Below are 16,866 nucleotides of genomic sequence, written 5' to 3'. Positions count from 1 at the left end.
TAAATTATAGCAATATTAAATTGATGAATCGAGCAGATGTTAATTTGATATTAAAGGGTATTTTCAATAAGAACTTAGATCTAGTAAATTGCGAGAGCCTGTTAGATATATATTATTTAAGCAATGTTAATGATTGATTAATATGTTTTACCCTGGATAATTATTTGTTGGTGAGCCTGTGCCCTAGGACTTTAATTCATAGGTTTTTCTCTATCCTTTACTCTTCCCTACTTTTACTCTTCGTAGTTTAGTTTCCCTTTAATAACAACAATTGGTTACCTTAATAATTTAGATTATAATAATAAATTAGAAATAGAAAGACTCGTTTCCCTGTGGATTCGACCCTACTTCCCAATCAACTTTACTTAGAGGACTTAGGTAATACTTTTGATCAGGTGAAACGACTTTAGCCTGTCAAAATTTGGCGCCGTTGTCAGGGAAACAGTTTAATTTTTATTTCTGATTGTTTTTGTAGTCTAGATTATTTTCTTTAGTCCCAGAGAACGTAAGTTCTTGGGGACAATTCTCATATTTGTCGTCGAGTTCTTTGTTTATGCCAGGTGTTCCAGATCAGGTTACATTCCATTCGATCCTGAGATCGAGCGCTCTTTCCATAGACAAAAGAATCTATACAGGCAAATACTGGCGAGTTTCGGTGGTGATATTCCTCGAGACCCTCCATCTGATTCTAGTGATTCAGAAACTCCATCAGAAACTTCTTTAGAACTAGAATTCGAGATGACAAGAGAACCTCCTAAAAAGATCAACGATTATTCGCAGCCATCTTTGGCGCATTTTCCCCACCTTTCTCCTACAAGTTCGAGATCAAGCCCTAGTTCATCACGATGATAGAAAGGAAGCAATTTAGTGGAGCTAAGGGTGAAGACCCCAATCTTCACATTGTCGACTACTGTCAGTATTGCAATACTATTAGGCAAGCTGGGGTCACGCAAGACCAAATCAGGGAGATTCTCTTTCCTTTCTCTTTATGTGGAAAATTGGCAATTTCCGCCCGATCGGGCACGAGATTTGACGTGTACGGTGATTTTTATCGCCCAACCGGGCGAGACAGCGCCCGACCGAGCGCGAGAGAAGAAGGAATTTTGGGCAGCAAATCGCCTGATCCGGCGAAGGGCGCCCGACCGGGCACGAGAACAATATCATTTCTAAAATTTAGATCGCCCGGTCGGCCGGCGCGGCGCCCGACTGAGCGCGAAACCAGCCATCCAAAATCCGCGTCTTCTTCTTTTTTCTTCTCCTTTCTTTTTCTCATTTTCTCATCTATCCTCCATTTTTCTCTAACTTCTCTTTAAGTTTCCCTCTCCATCTCTTACCCAAATCTAATAATTTCTATATATTTCTAATCCTCTCTTCATCCTCTACACTTACATACCAAATTCATCAATATTCAATCAAATAATTTTTCATACCCATTTCTAATTATGGCTACAAAGAGGTTTCGGTCGATTTTTGGGTGAGGTTCTTGTTCAAGGGAGGAGTATGATCCGAATTTGCAGCTTCCACAATGGCCGATAATCCGGATTGTTACCCCAGAGCAAAAAGAACGACTAGAACACCTTTACGGGCGTGAGGTAATTCCTTCACGGTGGTTACACCGCTCTACCCTTGAATCTTATGGTTTATATGATTTTGTTAAACATTTTTTGAACGATATAGGAATGAGAAAATTTGTTGACATGCATTATCCTACATATCGTAAATTAACGTGTGAATTTTTGTCCTCTTTGAAAGTTGTAAATAGTAGAAATGGGCCGAACTTATTTTTTAGGTTGAACAATAGGAATATTAGTTTAAGGAAATTTTGACATTTGCTACCACTAAAAACACCATGTTTCACATTTACTACCTGTTTAATTTTTTTTTTCTTTACTACCACCTAAATTAAGTTTGTTAAAAATGACTACCACTTAACGGATTCCGTTAGGATTCCGTTAAGTTTATTAAAAAAAACAAAAATAATTATAATAAATAAATAAAATAAAAAAGCATAAAAAAAAAAATCAGCCACCTTATAAAAGCCCACCTGCTCCCGTCAGCCACCCTCCCCCAACCGGCGGCCGGCGCCGACAACCCCACCCCGACCACAACCCCCAGCCCAAAGCCTGTTTGCATTCTTGCTACCTCGATCTCATTTCCCACCACGAACCAAAATTATCAGAATTGGCCCCTTAAGCAAATTCATTCGAAGCTCCATTAAAATGGAATCAAGAACAAAACCCATCTTCTTCCTATAGTCAAATCTCTATTTTCTCTCTCTTCTCTTTATCTCAATCACAGTAACCCAAAACCCATTTTCATCAATCATTTCCAGATTATTCCAAGAATACTTTCAAATTAACACTACTCAACCTAACTTTAAGCTTTATCCCTTAAACTGCAGACAATTAAATTGTTAAAAATGATCCCTAAGTTTGCTCAAATGAATTGGAAAAAACCCCAATTTCCCCTTAGTTATCTTTAATTCTCACACTTATGGCGTTCCATTTGAGTCCAATAAATGGTTTTGTGACCCCTTTGGTGCTCATATCAATGGCTCTCATCTTCAAATTGGGGCATAAATTGGGTGAATTGCTACGATTTGTGGTCAATTGAGTGTTTAATGGCTGCTACCGAAGTTTTTGGAGGTTGGATTTGGCAGCGAATTATTGGATTGATGGTGGTTGTGAGGTGCCGCTGAAATGGTGTATCGAATTGGCATAGTGTTGCAGCAAGAAGGTAGCCATGGTTCTGTTGTGGTGGTTTATATTTAGTGATGGTGGGGGGCCGATCTGGTGAGGGAATGGAAATGGGGTAGCGTGGTTTTCGGTTCGTGTTGGAGATTGTGGTCGGGGCAACAAAAAGGGGGAAAAGGCTGTGTAAGTGGGGGTAAGGGAAGGGGGTGTAGTCGCCGGCAGCGCTAGCCGAAACTTTTGGATGCCAACTGCCGGCAGGGGAAGGGTGGATGGGTGGCTGACAGGGAGTGGTTGGCAGATGAGGTGGAGATATATGGAGGGTGGTTGGAAGGTTGCAATAAGGTGGCTGGGGATGTAATGGTGGCTAAACGGTGAAGTGGACCCCACTGACGGAAATAGTAATAGAAAAAGGCATGTGGTAGTGATTTTTAACAAACTCTGATTTAGGTGGTATTAAAGTTACAAAAAAATTTTAAACAGGTAGTAAATGGGAAACATAGTGTTTTTAGTGGTAGCAAATGTCAAAATTTCCTTAGTTTAACTTTTTCCTTAGTTTAACTTATGTGGAATTCTGTAAAATTTTTGATTTGAATTCTGAACTACCTCATCAATGGCATGCTGATTATAAAATGGGTGATATTTATCATGTTTTAACTGGTTTACCGACCCCCGAACCCCAACATGCTAGTACAAAACCTATCCATCACCCTGTCACAAAAATCTGGCAAAGATTTGCAGGATTGTGCTTTCTTGGTAAGAACGAGCCCCATAATGCCCAAACCAATGAAGTAGTTGTATGGGTTTAGTAAATTGAACATAGGTAGATACATCATCCACCATTTGAGTAGACATGCCACGGCCAGTACCCAGTCTAGTACCCCTATTCATTTAGGTGGCCTAATCACTAGGATATCAGTTAAAAAGGCCGGTTTTGCTGAGAGTGGACCCCACCGGATGACCGAATGTGGACCGAATAACAATATGACTGTGAGGTACTTTGAGGAATTGGGTTGGGTACGATTAGATGGTGAGCAAACCCCCCATTGGTGTATTAGGACAGGGACCGAGCACCCATTGCCTATCTTTCCCTTACCTAGTCCTGACTTGACCGCTTTCCCTCCCGGTCAAGCATCCAACACTTACAATATCCTTATTGCCCATGCCCGAGGGCAAGTACCTCCAGTAGCACCACCATAGCCACCACCTGAGCCTTCGCATGTAGTGATCCCATCACCACCTCGCATGTCTCAGTCCGTTCCCTATGGTGACTCTGACCCAGTTTGGGACCTTCAGAGTATAGGTCATGCCTTGGGTCGTATCGAGCATTCCCACACTAACCTTAGGAGGATGGTAGGCTCCATTAACCATAGATTAGGGTATCTTGAGAGGAACCAGGGTAGAGGGCTCTACCCTATTTATGATGATTATGCTCGTCGGGGCAACATTCCTGACGATGCTATCTACCCTGACTGGTTTTAGCCTCCACCCAAGGGATACGATAGGGATTCCATTGCTCATGGTATTTATACTGACTATTTTACCTTTCATGGGTACGGCCAGGACATTCCTTTTGGGGGACCGGCAGGGGGTAGTTTTCACGCTAACTATTTTGGTGGTAGCTCTTCTGGTGCAGGTGGCAGCGGAGGAGGATTTGGATTCATGGATGAGGATGATAAGGATTAGCCATGCTGGGCTAGTTCCCGAGCCAATGAGGACATTGTCTGATTCTGGCTTGGGAAAGATTTTAGATTTGGTATCTTTCTTTCTCTCTTTCTTTTATTTTTGGTGTTTTTTCTTAGAGTAGATTTATCGCTTTCTAGTATAGTTTCTTTTGCTTTCCTATATGAAAAACACAAAAAAAAAAATTGAAAAATTAAAAAATACAAAAATACGTTCCAATGAATTGTAAATCATGCTTCGTTGCACCCCATACTTAAAAAATATTGTTTTAATTCTTGGTATATGATGATGAGCATTGTGGATTTGTTGATCATGATTTGATGTTTAATTGCTTGGATGTGATGGGAGAAGAAACGGTAGGTCGTTGGGCTACCTCCCCACCCAATCAAACAATATTTATAACTCAACAAACCCCTATAGGAGTATAGTAGTAAGTCGAGGTCGAACTCAAAGGAATGGAAATTGAATGTCTATTGTCTAATGTTAAGCTACTTCGAAGTCAAGTGTGGGGTTTATGGTAAGAACTAAGGCTAAAGCTAATCAATGCAAATGAACTTGTATAAAATCAAATGTAATAGACACTAGGGGAATGGATCCACATGTAATTGAAATAGAGAAGGGTAATTGGGGAGGTCAAACTAACTAAGTCAATTGATATGAGGGAAGATCAAACATGCATCCAAAAGAGCATACCAAGTTATTCTCCTAGAGGTCTAACTAGCGCCAACTACGCTAAACACTAACTAGGAAACATCACAAGATACCTCAATCGAGAAATTGCAAGTCACTAATCAATGGTCCGTATCAAAGTGAGCTTACAATGCAATCTAGTGCAACAATTAAAGATGGCCAAGCTTCAATCAATTACACACATGCACATAAATCATCAACCAAGTTTAATCACATCATCAACTCCATTAATTATCCCCAAATTACTCTAATCCATCACTCATACATGCTTCACCATTACCCTAGCAAGTAAACTACTCACTAGCCATAGAAATTAAGATCAAAACTACACTAATCATCAATTTCATCATCAACATATAAGAAATCAAAAGATCAAAACAAAAATCAATCAAACTTCAATAAAACATCAACAATCAACAATCATATGAAAAACAAATGAAATCAACTAAAAACAAACTTATATTGAAATGAAAGATGAAAGATCCTTACAAACTTGATGATCAAAAGATCAATTACAATGGAGAATTCTTGAACAATTAACCAAAAACCATGAGTTTCTCTCTCTTCAATCTTGAGTTTCTCTCTCTAAAGTTCTAATAAAAAACTAAGATCTAATTGTTGAATGAAAAACTTAGCCAAAAACAGAAGGAAATAACTATATATACAAAGAAGAAGTCTGTTATGACGCCCAAAAATAGACCCATGCCGGTGCGGCCGCTCATAGGAGAGAGAAAGGCGCGCACGGATCATACCAAGCTAGGAGTGCCCGCACGCGCCTGATCTACGGCCGCACATCCCTCGTGTGCGCCCGCACCTATGTGGGTGAAGTTCCTTCCTTCTTTGTCCTAGCTCATCCGGTGCACACACCATTGGTGATGGTGATGGGGAACGAAGTAGGCAGCATCTTTTCTTGGTATTTTTGGCGAACACAGAGCATGAAAGGTGCACACACAAGGTCTTGAAGCTTGCTCTTCGGGTCCCTCTTGACTTGAAGCTCTTTGCACTAGCATAAGGCATCAAAAGCGATAATAACCATTGAAAGGAAGCTCGGGAATCCTCGGACAATTGATCATAACCTACAAGCAAAAGAGGAAAAGCAAATATTAGACAAAAACAACAAATAAACTAGGAAATGCACAAAATAGAGAAACTAACTATGAAAAGCATGAAATGATGAAATCAAGAGTAAAACTAAAGAAAACTAAAGAAAAGAGTTATAAAATGAAATGAAATTCATCCAAAAAGAGATCAAATGAGTGCCATAAATGTCACTCATCAAATTCCCCCAAGCAAAACTTTTGCTCGTCCTCGAGCAAAACAAAGCAAGAAAGATCAAGGATGAAAAAAACTTATTGAAAATGAAAAAGCTCAAGATAAGAATATACACTAAGACTCACTGTCGTAGGAATCACGGTTGTTTTTAGCCACAACAAGCCCTTTAAACGCCAAAGTCGCCTATGAGGACGAGTGAGGTCTCGTAAGGGTACCCTAAGAGTTTGACCCACAACTCTCCACCAAATATCAATGAGGCAAACCATAAAAGGAAAAGAAAAGAAAATGAAAACAAAACCTTTGCGAAATGGACTTACATAAAGACTATAATGCAAATGAATGAAAATCTTTCTCAAGTAGTTAAGGTATGCACTTTTCAAGATATCTATGGTTGATTGAAACATAGGGTATGCTAGGCATAGGAACTAGACATCACAATCCACGTTCATCCCAAACAATCTTACCGCGTTCTCCCCACTAGTCTCAAATCTCCCCTTAGTGAGTATCCCAATGATTCCTCGAAAGAACCGGAAAAAGAGATTTATTTAGGCTACTCGAAAATCTTGACTATGCATCCCCTTTCCTTAGGCAATGACCCATGATGCCCTTTCCCGAATAGTGACTCAACTATCTAGGTCGAAAGGTCTTTCCCCAAGGTTGTAACGTAAGGCATAAAGGGTGAAGGTAGGCTATAATTTAAAATTTGGTGATTTTCCTAAAAAGTGAAGCAAAAGGGTGATCAATCCTTAACACCACAATCAAGAAATTACCAAACAAAAACAACACCCCCAAGCTTACTTGAAGCTATACTCACAAAGAAATATATACAAAAAGCGTAAACGCCTCTCCCCCAAGCTAAAATGAAGCATTGTCCTCAATGCTTTGAAGGAGAAAAGAATACATCAAAATATTTTTGAATTATTTTTTATTTTATATATATATATATATATTTTTTGTATATTTATTTGAACTTGCAATGTCCTTGCCTTTTGCTAAATTCGGACGGCTTTTTCTATAATGCAATTTATAAGTCCATGTCTTTTATGAAGTAGGACGGATTTACGCAAACATTTGCCATTATTCACAAAAGAAAATGATATCACAAACTTGCACTCATAAAAACCAAATTTCCAACTCATCCACCACAAATTCCATCATAAATGATCAATTTGCTTCACAAAAACCAAAATAAAAAGAAAATAAAACAAAAGGTCAAAGTAATAAAGATGTGGCTTGAAAAGAAGGTATAAGGCTCAAATGGTTGCAAGAAGGCAAATGTAAACCCAAAAATAAAGAAAATAACAAACTATATCAAAAATGAAAAATTACCACCCCGATAAATGTGCCTTTGTCCTTCCTAGATAGCTCGGTGTCGGGTTTAAGAATCATACATCAAGCTTTATAGATTAGGTTTGCATAGTCAAGGATCCACGCCGCTCATACAAAGAATGTTGAAGGCTTGAAAAACAATGAACCTCACATGGATGTAGCAAAAACTCACAAATGGTGTCAAATTGACTATAGGGAGCAACTACCAAGCATGCCACAAACAAGTAGAATCCGGCTTCATGTTCCTCCTAGTTCAAACCAACTACCCTAGCATACACCTATCCTGGAGTCAACCGAACATAGTCTCAAACTGTGCATACCTTTACCACCTAGGAAGAAAATCATGTAAAAGACAAAGTCTAATGTATAAAGTCCAATTCAAAAGAAATAAAAATGAAAAATAAGCCTCAAAATCATACCTCAAATAAAATGAAAAATAAAAGAAAATAAAAGAAAAGGAAAATAAAAGAAAATAAAAGAAAAGAAATGGAAACATAGAGAAAGGAAAAAATAGGAGAAATATAAAGAAATGGACTAGAAATCAAGTTAAACACATAAGAATCCCAATCGACAAACAAGTGATCGATCGACATCATCGTCATCGATCCCAAACACATTACGTGTTAACAAGCATTCATCCTCGAACCATTCAACTTCCCCTAAACTAATCCTATTCTATGCAACCAAAGAAAAATAAAGAGAAAAATAAGAAAGATCCACCGGGCTCCAAGCTTAGCAAAAATAAACGAAGCAAGTAGAAACCACCTTGGTTGCATTCCATGACCAAGAGCTTCTTCAAGAAACCAAGTGAGAAAAAGAAAAATAAAAGAAGCTATAAACAAAGAAAATGGTTAGTAACTTCAAAACAAAGGAAAGAAAATAACAAATAAAAGGAAACTAAACTAAGCAAAAAGTATAAACAACTAAGGAAAATAAAAGCTAAACTATCAAAGAATAAAAGGAATAAAAGAAAGAAAATCTAAGAAAGCAAGAAAATAACTAACTAGCTAAAGAACTAAGCTAAACTACTACCTCCGTTTCATGTTTTTTGCAACTTTGGACATTATTTGTGAGATATAAAATATTACAAAGTTGCAAAAAAGATGAAACGGAGGTAGTACAAGATTTGGATTTTAGGGATTTGGATCAAAGGGTTTTGGATTAAAGGGATTTGGATATAAGGGAGCAACCACAACAACAACATCATAAGCAAAGCATCATCACAATCAACAAGTAACCAAGCAAACCGGGCAAGCATACAAGCTACAAGGAAAGTAGCATAGAGATCAAGAAAAAGAGGAAACCAAACAAGAGGAGCAAAATAAACATGCAAGCAACTAAGATATGTACACAACAACAAATATTGGCCACTTAGCATAGCATTAGTTCCCCCAAGCTAGATAAAGATACATCTCAACATCCCAAGAAAAACAAAACAAGCATCAAAAATAAAAGGGATGGAGGCAAAAAGCATAAAAAGTATAAGGGAACTATTGACTACTACCATCACCACCACCACTACCAGTACCACTTGTCCCTGCCCCATTGGGGTCAATGTTTCCCACGGGGTCATCGAAGGATGGAGGTGGATAAGGCTCCCATCCTCCGGTAAAACCCTAGGGCCACCCATAATGCCCCTTGAAAAGATCTTGTTGCCAAGGAGCAAGAGGGGTGAAGTTGTCGGGCAATCGTAGTTCGTAAGGGTGGTTTTCATGGACATGGGGGTAGTTAGGATCACCCGGTAGTCACATCCACCGAGAGCCTTGTAATCGTAATTACCTTTCTCATTTGGGTAGAAGCGACGCTCGTTATCGGGGTCGGAAGGACCCGGCCAATATGGATGCCCGTAAGAAGGTATAGGACCTTGTTGGGGCGGGAAGTAAGGATAGTTAGCCGGGGGAACAATGTTCCCGCGGTTATCTTCCGCATCATAGAGTTGTTGTTGTTGTGCGAACATACCTTGTTACATTTTCTTGGATACCTCTCAATTGGTTGTAGACGGCCTCAAAATCTTGATCATACATGCCGTCCAAATGGATTTGCAATCCGCTCATTTGCTCACTAAGAGCCCTCATGTCGGCATTCTCATAAGCATGTTGCCCTTCTTGTTCTTGTTCTTGAGGAACTTGTTGTTGTGGAATTTGTTGTTGTTGTTGACGTTGTTGTTGTTGTTGTTGGACTCTTTGGAACTCCTCATCATCATCCTCATCATCTTCATCGGAGTCAAAGTTGGGGCGCCGAAAGGACCTAGGGACCTGCCAAATGTTCTCGGTGTTGATCTGGCCCAAAGAAGTCAACCCGGGGTTAGGCAAAAAGCACCAATGCTCGTTGTTCCTTAACCACTCATATCTCCCATCTTCATAGTTCTTGGAGATGAATTGAATTTGCCCCAATTGTCTCCAGTCAAGATATTGGGTAGTGTTATCTCCAACCTCCTTGCAAAAGGGTAGATAGTGGTCAAGGCGGATGCGAGTCAAAAGCCTTGTCACCATGCCCCCGCATGGTATCTCTCCCGTGCTCCGGCCCCTTAGATCAACACAATATCTTGACTGGAGGTTCAAAAGGAAAAAAGTGAAAAAATAATAAAAAGAGTGAACTTCAAAAGGAAAATAAAGAAAAAAAGAAAAAAAATGTCATATTTTCAAATGTTCTAAGTGAAGGTTGAAGAAAAGAAAGAAAAAAAATTTTCAATGAAAATTTCAAGTTTGAGAGTTAAAGTTTGTTATTCACTCAAGTGTTACGATATTATATCTTTTTGATTGAAATTTGTAAGTGTTGGTGTTTTGGGTGTTTTTGTCCCTCGGGAGAGTTACAGCTCGAAGACTGGTCCGGAGCGGCCTGTACATGCAAGACAAACGGAGACACCTGTTGGTAGGTGCTCCGCCTCCGACGATCAAGTTAGTAACTTGAAAGGAGAGAAAAAATAATAAAAAGAGTGAACTTCAAAAGGAAAATAAAGAAAAAAAGAAAAAAAATGTCATATTTTCAAATGTTCTAAGTGAAGGTTGAAGAAAAGAAAGAAAAAAAATTTTCAATGAAAATTTCAAGTTTGAGAGTTAAAGTTTGTTATTCACTCAAGTGTTACGATATTATATCTTTTTGATTGAAATTTGTAAGTGTTGGTGTTTTGGGTGTTTTTGTCCCTCGGGAGAGTTACAGCTCGAAGACTGGTCCGGAGCGGCCTGTACATGCAAGACAAACGGAGACACCTGTTGGTAGGTGCTCCGCCTCCGACGATCAAGTTAGTAACTTGAAAGGAGAGGAAAAGGTGCGGAAATTTAGGTGGGGATCTGCCAGGATTTCTAGCTCAGTTGTCTCTATCAAAGGGACAGTTTGTAATAAATGGAAAAACGTGCCCTCCAAAAGAGGGGAATCTCCCTATTTATAGGGTCCTTGGGAATTATGCCCCTGATTAGGTCACAGAACCCTAATCAGTGGTGGGCTGCGCCGCATTGTGGCTTTCTCGGGATTTGGGCCTGAAGGCCTTCATTTCCCCAAATATCTGGGATGACACGTGTCAAGCAGGGATAGGTCCACTTTGGACCATCCTTGGGCTGACACGTGTCACCCTCTGGTTGGTCCACATGGCGGGGTAAAATTACCCTAAACATTTGCCCCTCACAGATGTGACGTGGCACGCCACGGAGCATCTGTGACACATGTCACTCTTTGAATGGTGGTAATTTTACCGCCAAAATTTTACAGTTCACCTTCTAGGTAAATTACAAGAATACCCTTTCATTAACCCTCTTTATATAGCCGTTTACGCTCATATTTTTGTACGTTCCACAAAAATTTTCAGAGTAAACTTAGAGAGAATTTTGAAAGAGAGAGCAAAAGTCACCCGTCTAAGTCAAGCGCAAGTTTAAGAAAACTCAGCCTCTTCAACACAGGCGGACCCGTCTACCTTCAGATCTCAAATCTAATGGTACCGTCTCTGACTCTCTCAGCTCTTTTTCATTTTACCGCTTGTATATATTCCTTGCAATAAATGGATTCATCACCAACACACACGGCACAACCTAGGGTAGAATCCAGCCGTTCACCAGGGACGGCTGAGTCTAGGACTGGTAGTGCCGTCTTAGGGTGTTGGGACCACCCTCATGCTTGGATTCCGACCATTTGCGCGTCTGTGCAAGACACAATGGCTCGGACAATGCAGACGGCACAAGACCCTGATTACAGAAGCGAAGGCTCAGGCGGCCAAACGCCTGAGGGAGAGACGTCTGGCTCTGAACACCAGACGACTCCGGAGAGATCCCCTCCGCGTGGCCCCCCAACTCATCCTGACTCGTTTTTGGACGAGTACGACCAAGGCGGTGAGGAGGCCGCCTCAGCTTCCGTTTCCCAATCTGGGGAGGAGACGGGAAGCGGACTTGACGTCTCTTCCTCAGAGAGCAGTGACGATCTTCCTCCGCTTGAGGATAGTGAGGAAGAAGAGAGGAAGAAATGGAAGGAGAAGGACGACCCCTTCAAGATCCACGTCTCCCTCCAAGATAGAGACCTTATGGAAAGAGGTCTTGAAAACTTTTTGAAGATGCACCCAATGGGAGACGGGTGGAAAATAAGGGTGCCTCCCCTAGACGGCACCATTTCCTGGGCAGACGAAGAACGAAACGTTAACGGCTACTTCGGCTGTTATGAGGCGACGTTCAAGGCAGGACTTCGCTTCCCCCTTCACGAGGCGGTGAATGCAATTTTGAGAGGCTATGGCCTCGGAGTCTGGCAACTTACCCCCAACTCTTGGGCAAATATTCTAGGGTATGTTGCCGCCTGTGAATTCCAAGTAATTCACCCCGGCTGGGAAGCCTTTGCTAAGATGCATTATCTTAGCCGCAACCCAGGCGGGTACAGAGCGTGGTATACTCTAACCACGTTCCCCCAATACATGATGACCTTGGACAAGGTCTCAAAATTCGACGGCTGGAAGCACAGATTCTATCTGTTGACGGCTCCCACCAGGCGGGAGAACTTCGAGCTCCGCCAGTACAATAAGAAGCCCGACCTTCTGGGTCGGAAATGCTGTCTTCCCCGGATCCCGGATGAGGACTTTGACAAAATAATTGAAGCTGACTTCTTCGGCCTCACAGACGCCACATTGTCAACCGGGGAGACAATAAAAGTCCCCAAGAACTGGATCCCTAAGAGCGCCTGGCTCAGGGATGAATGCTTTGTAGCCACCTGCGGGCTAGGGCACATGTTCACCAGACGTATGCGCCTGAATACTTTTCCGTCTGTAGTACTTTTGTGTCGGAAATGTTTTTGATGATGTACTAATTGATTCCCTTTTTGTTTTTGCAGAAGAAGCTTTGAACATGTTGCCGTGACTTGGCGGAGGCCCAGGCGCGGGAGCTCAAGGCCAAGGTAAACAGCTGACTCTTATTGCGAGTTTACTTTCAAAGTTTTCTTCCTTCGACTGCTAACATTAACTTGTTGTTATATTTTTTCAGGGAGGAGAGGTGGACAAGACGTTTGAGAAAAAACTCAAACGGGCTAGGGAGGAGACCACCGCCTCTAACCCCAGCAAGTCCTCAAAAAAGGCTACCTCCACTGCAACTCCCAACGCCCCAGTCGGGAGACAAATGCGGATAGGGGGGAGGAATAAGAGGGTGACCGGCTCTGTTGGTCTTGATTTGGCCAACCCCCTATCTACAACCGGGGGGTTCACCACGCCTGCCAGCGGCTCTCGTCTAGCCGGCTCTGCAGGTAAGAACCCTTTTGAATCCTCGCTTGAGCTGGGATGGCCGTTGCAAGTGAAAACACACTCCCAGCAGACGTCATCCTCAGACGGTCGAAACGAGATAGGCGCTGCTTTAGTATCTCAATCTAACGCTGATTATGGTGCAGATCAATCTCCCCGTTGGCCAGACGTCCAGAAGCATGCCAAGGCCATGCTGGATGCTGTCAGCAAACGGGATAAGGATACTATCCTGGGGATTGAGACGTTCAACCTTGAACGTATTCTGACCCTCCTGGCTGAGGTAAGACACTTGAACAATTTTCAATAGCTTTCTCCAAGTTTTTCTCCGCCTGCACTATTAACCTCTTTTGCTTTTCCAGGCTCTGCTGCGGGTAGACGGGCTCAAGCGTCCTTACACCCGCAAACGGGATGAGGTAAGACGGGCCAAGCAGGCCGCCACAGACGCAGATAATGTTGCTTTATACTCGTGCATAATTGACGATTGTGAAACTAAAGCAACCCAAATGACACAGGTGGCCAAGATTTCAGAGCTAGAGACGGATCTGCAGGCGGCCAACAAAAGGGCTAAGGATGCCGAGACGGCCCAAAAGCAGGCGGAGGTGGACCTCCCCAAACTCAGGGAGGACCTCAAGAAGGCCCAGGAAGACCTCCAAAAGCTCCAAGGAGTCTCTTCAGAGAATGCTGATCTGAAGAGCAAAATTGCTAAGTTGGAGAAGGAGGCGGCCAAGGCTCAGGATAACTTCCGAGCGACTCTCCAAGCGGATCAAAACTGTCTGGTTACTGAGATGGCCGCCGACAACGAGGCTATGATGAGGATTGCCTGGAACGCCTTGTATCCTGACAAGGATTATGGCGTCTAGGCTATGGCTCACAAGTATGCTGATGAAGTTATATACTTGAGAGAGAAAGGTGAGCTGGAGCCTGAGTCCTTCCTTGCCTGGGCTGAAACTGAGCATCCCGAGCCTGAGCCTGAAGCTCCAGAGACTGAAGCTCCTGAAGAAGGAGAGAAGGGCCAGGAGGGACCGTCTGCGGGGCAGTGAATTCAGTGGCTGTGTGCCAATTTCTTTTTTTTTTTATTTATCTGCGGCAGTATGCCATTAGTTTGCTTTTCCGGCCTGTGTGCCGAGTATCTATGTATTTACCGGCTAAGGGCCCTGGACGGCTGTGTGGTTGGTATCAAATGGAGTTGGTTGATTGACTTGGGAACGTCTGATGCTGCAAAGAGCATGATACGTTTGTAAGTCAATCAATCACAATAGTGATTACCCCAAACAAAGTACACAGCCGTACATTAACAGGCGTTTCAGCTTCTAGCTAGACGGTGTTGTCCGTCTAAGTAGAGTTTATATAGCCATTGCACAACTCTTTTTCCCCAAACGAGGATGTATACAATTTGAAACCGAAAAAACGATAAGTAAGAACTGCAGTCGATCGCCGACTGATGTCCTTGAACATCCGGGATCCGAAACCTGGTCGTTCCTTAGATTGTTCAGGTCAGACGGCTATGGATGGTTGATTCAGCTGTCCAATTGTGGCCGCCTGCATTGGTACGTAGAGTAAGCAAGCTGGCTTCTCTCTGCGACGATTGCACCCGGAGGGGTGTCGCCGGACGCCTTTGTCCATGTTGGGACAGGCGAATTTATGGGGAAAGCAGCCATCCGGCCATTGGCCTCTGGTCTTGTTTTAGACCGGCTGTATAGCCACTAAGCGTTTTTGTGCTTAGCTTAATTATCTAGCCATTGGCCTTTCGTCAATCAGACGTTAATTCAATTTCCAAGTGTCAAACTCAGAGAAACACACAAGTGACCCGTTTGAAATTCAGACGGGGCATAAGACAAACAAAAATGAAAACAAAAGGCAATTTCTCATTAACGTACTTCTTGTTTACAAAAATTACAAAATCTCAGAAGTAGTATTTTTTCAAATTATCTACATTCCAAGTTCTAGGCAGGCGCCTGCCGTCTGGAGTTTCCAGGCGGTAGGTGTCGTCTCTTACTTCTTCATAAATCCGGTAGGGGCCTTCCCAATTAGGAGTTATCTTTCCAAGCTCATTGGCCCTACCGATTGCCTCCATTTTCCGTAACACTAGGTCGTCCACTTTCAGAGGACGCCTGTGTACTCTCTTGTTGTAGGCTCTTGTCATTCTCAGACGGTAAATCTCATGACGCAAGGCGACATTGCCCCTGCGTTCTGGAAGTGAGTCCAATGCCAGGCGCATTGCCTCCCAGTTTGCCTCTTCATCATAGAGCATGACCCTGAGAGTCGGCTCATAGCGTTCAATGGGCAAGACGGCTTCAGCACCGTAAACCATGAGAAATGGGGTTTCACCGGTTGCCCCCTTTGCTGTTGTCCGGATGGCCCATAGGACATGGATTAATTCCTCAGCCCATAAGCCACCGGCTCTTTCAATTTTCTTCTTAATGCCTTCTGAGATCAGTTTGTTGAAGGCTTCAACTTGGCCGTTTGCTTGGGGACGGCCGACTGATGCAAAATAACTTGAGATCCCTTGATTTCCCGACCAAGTTTTAAGCTGAGGCGTCTCAAACTGAGGACCATTATCAAACACCATGGACATAGGAACCCCATACCGAGTGATAACATTATTCTAGATGAAGGAAATGACGTCTGATGTCTTGATGTTCTTTACCGCCTCAGCCTCTACCCACTTGGTAAAGTAATCCACAGCCACCAAGATGTAACACTTTCCGCCTGGTGCAGGAGTGTAAGGACCTAAAATGTCCATGCCCCATTTTGCAAACGGGATTGGGCTGTGGATGGCCGTCAGATCAGTAGCTGGACGGTGAATAAGTTTACTAAATTTCTGGCATTTGTCACATTTCCTCACCAATTCCTTGGCATCTGCCTCTAGAGTGGGCCAAGAGTAATGTCATCTGGCTCTGACGGCTAGAGATCTGCCACCTATATCGCAGAATCCCGAGTGCAAGTCTTCGAGAATTTCCTTCCCCTCTTCTGGGGTTACACACTTCAGAAGAGGCTTAATAAACCCCGCCTTGAAGAGCTCTCCATTTCTCAACTCGAAGCTTGCGGCTCGCTTTTTCAGAACGGCTGCCTCCTGTGGCGAATCAGGAAGTGTACCGTCTGAGAGGTATGCCCGGATGCCATCCATCCAGGTAGAGCTTCGGTCTAGGACTCCAATGGGATCTTCATAGATGCTTCTTCTTTTAAGTACTTCCAAAAGACTGACCGAAGCGTATCATGGCAGGCGGAGGATGCAAGTTTTGATAGTGCATCCGCCTGGTTGTTATCAGACCTGAGTACTTGATTCAAATGAAACTCCTCAAGTGACCCAGCCTCCTCTTTGACCGCCTGAAGATATTTGATCATAGCCGGGTGAGTTGCCTCAAATATTCCCTCATATTGGCTAACGACCAACTGTGAATCAGAGTAGGCGTCAATTTTTGTTGCCCCTGCCGCCTTACACATGCGGATTCCGGCTAGCAGGGCTTCATATTCCGCCTCATTGTCCGAGGCCTGAAATTT

This window comes from Chenopodium album, chromosome 24, assembly GCF_948465745.1.
Source record: "Chenopodium album chromosome 24, dcCheAlbu1.1, whole genome shotgun sequence".
Lineage (NCBI taxonomy): Eukaryota > Viridiplantae > Streptophyta > Magnoliopsida > Caryophyllales > Amaranthaceae > Chenopodium > Chenopodium album.
Note: the sequence above shows the minus strand (reverse complement) of the source record.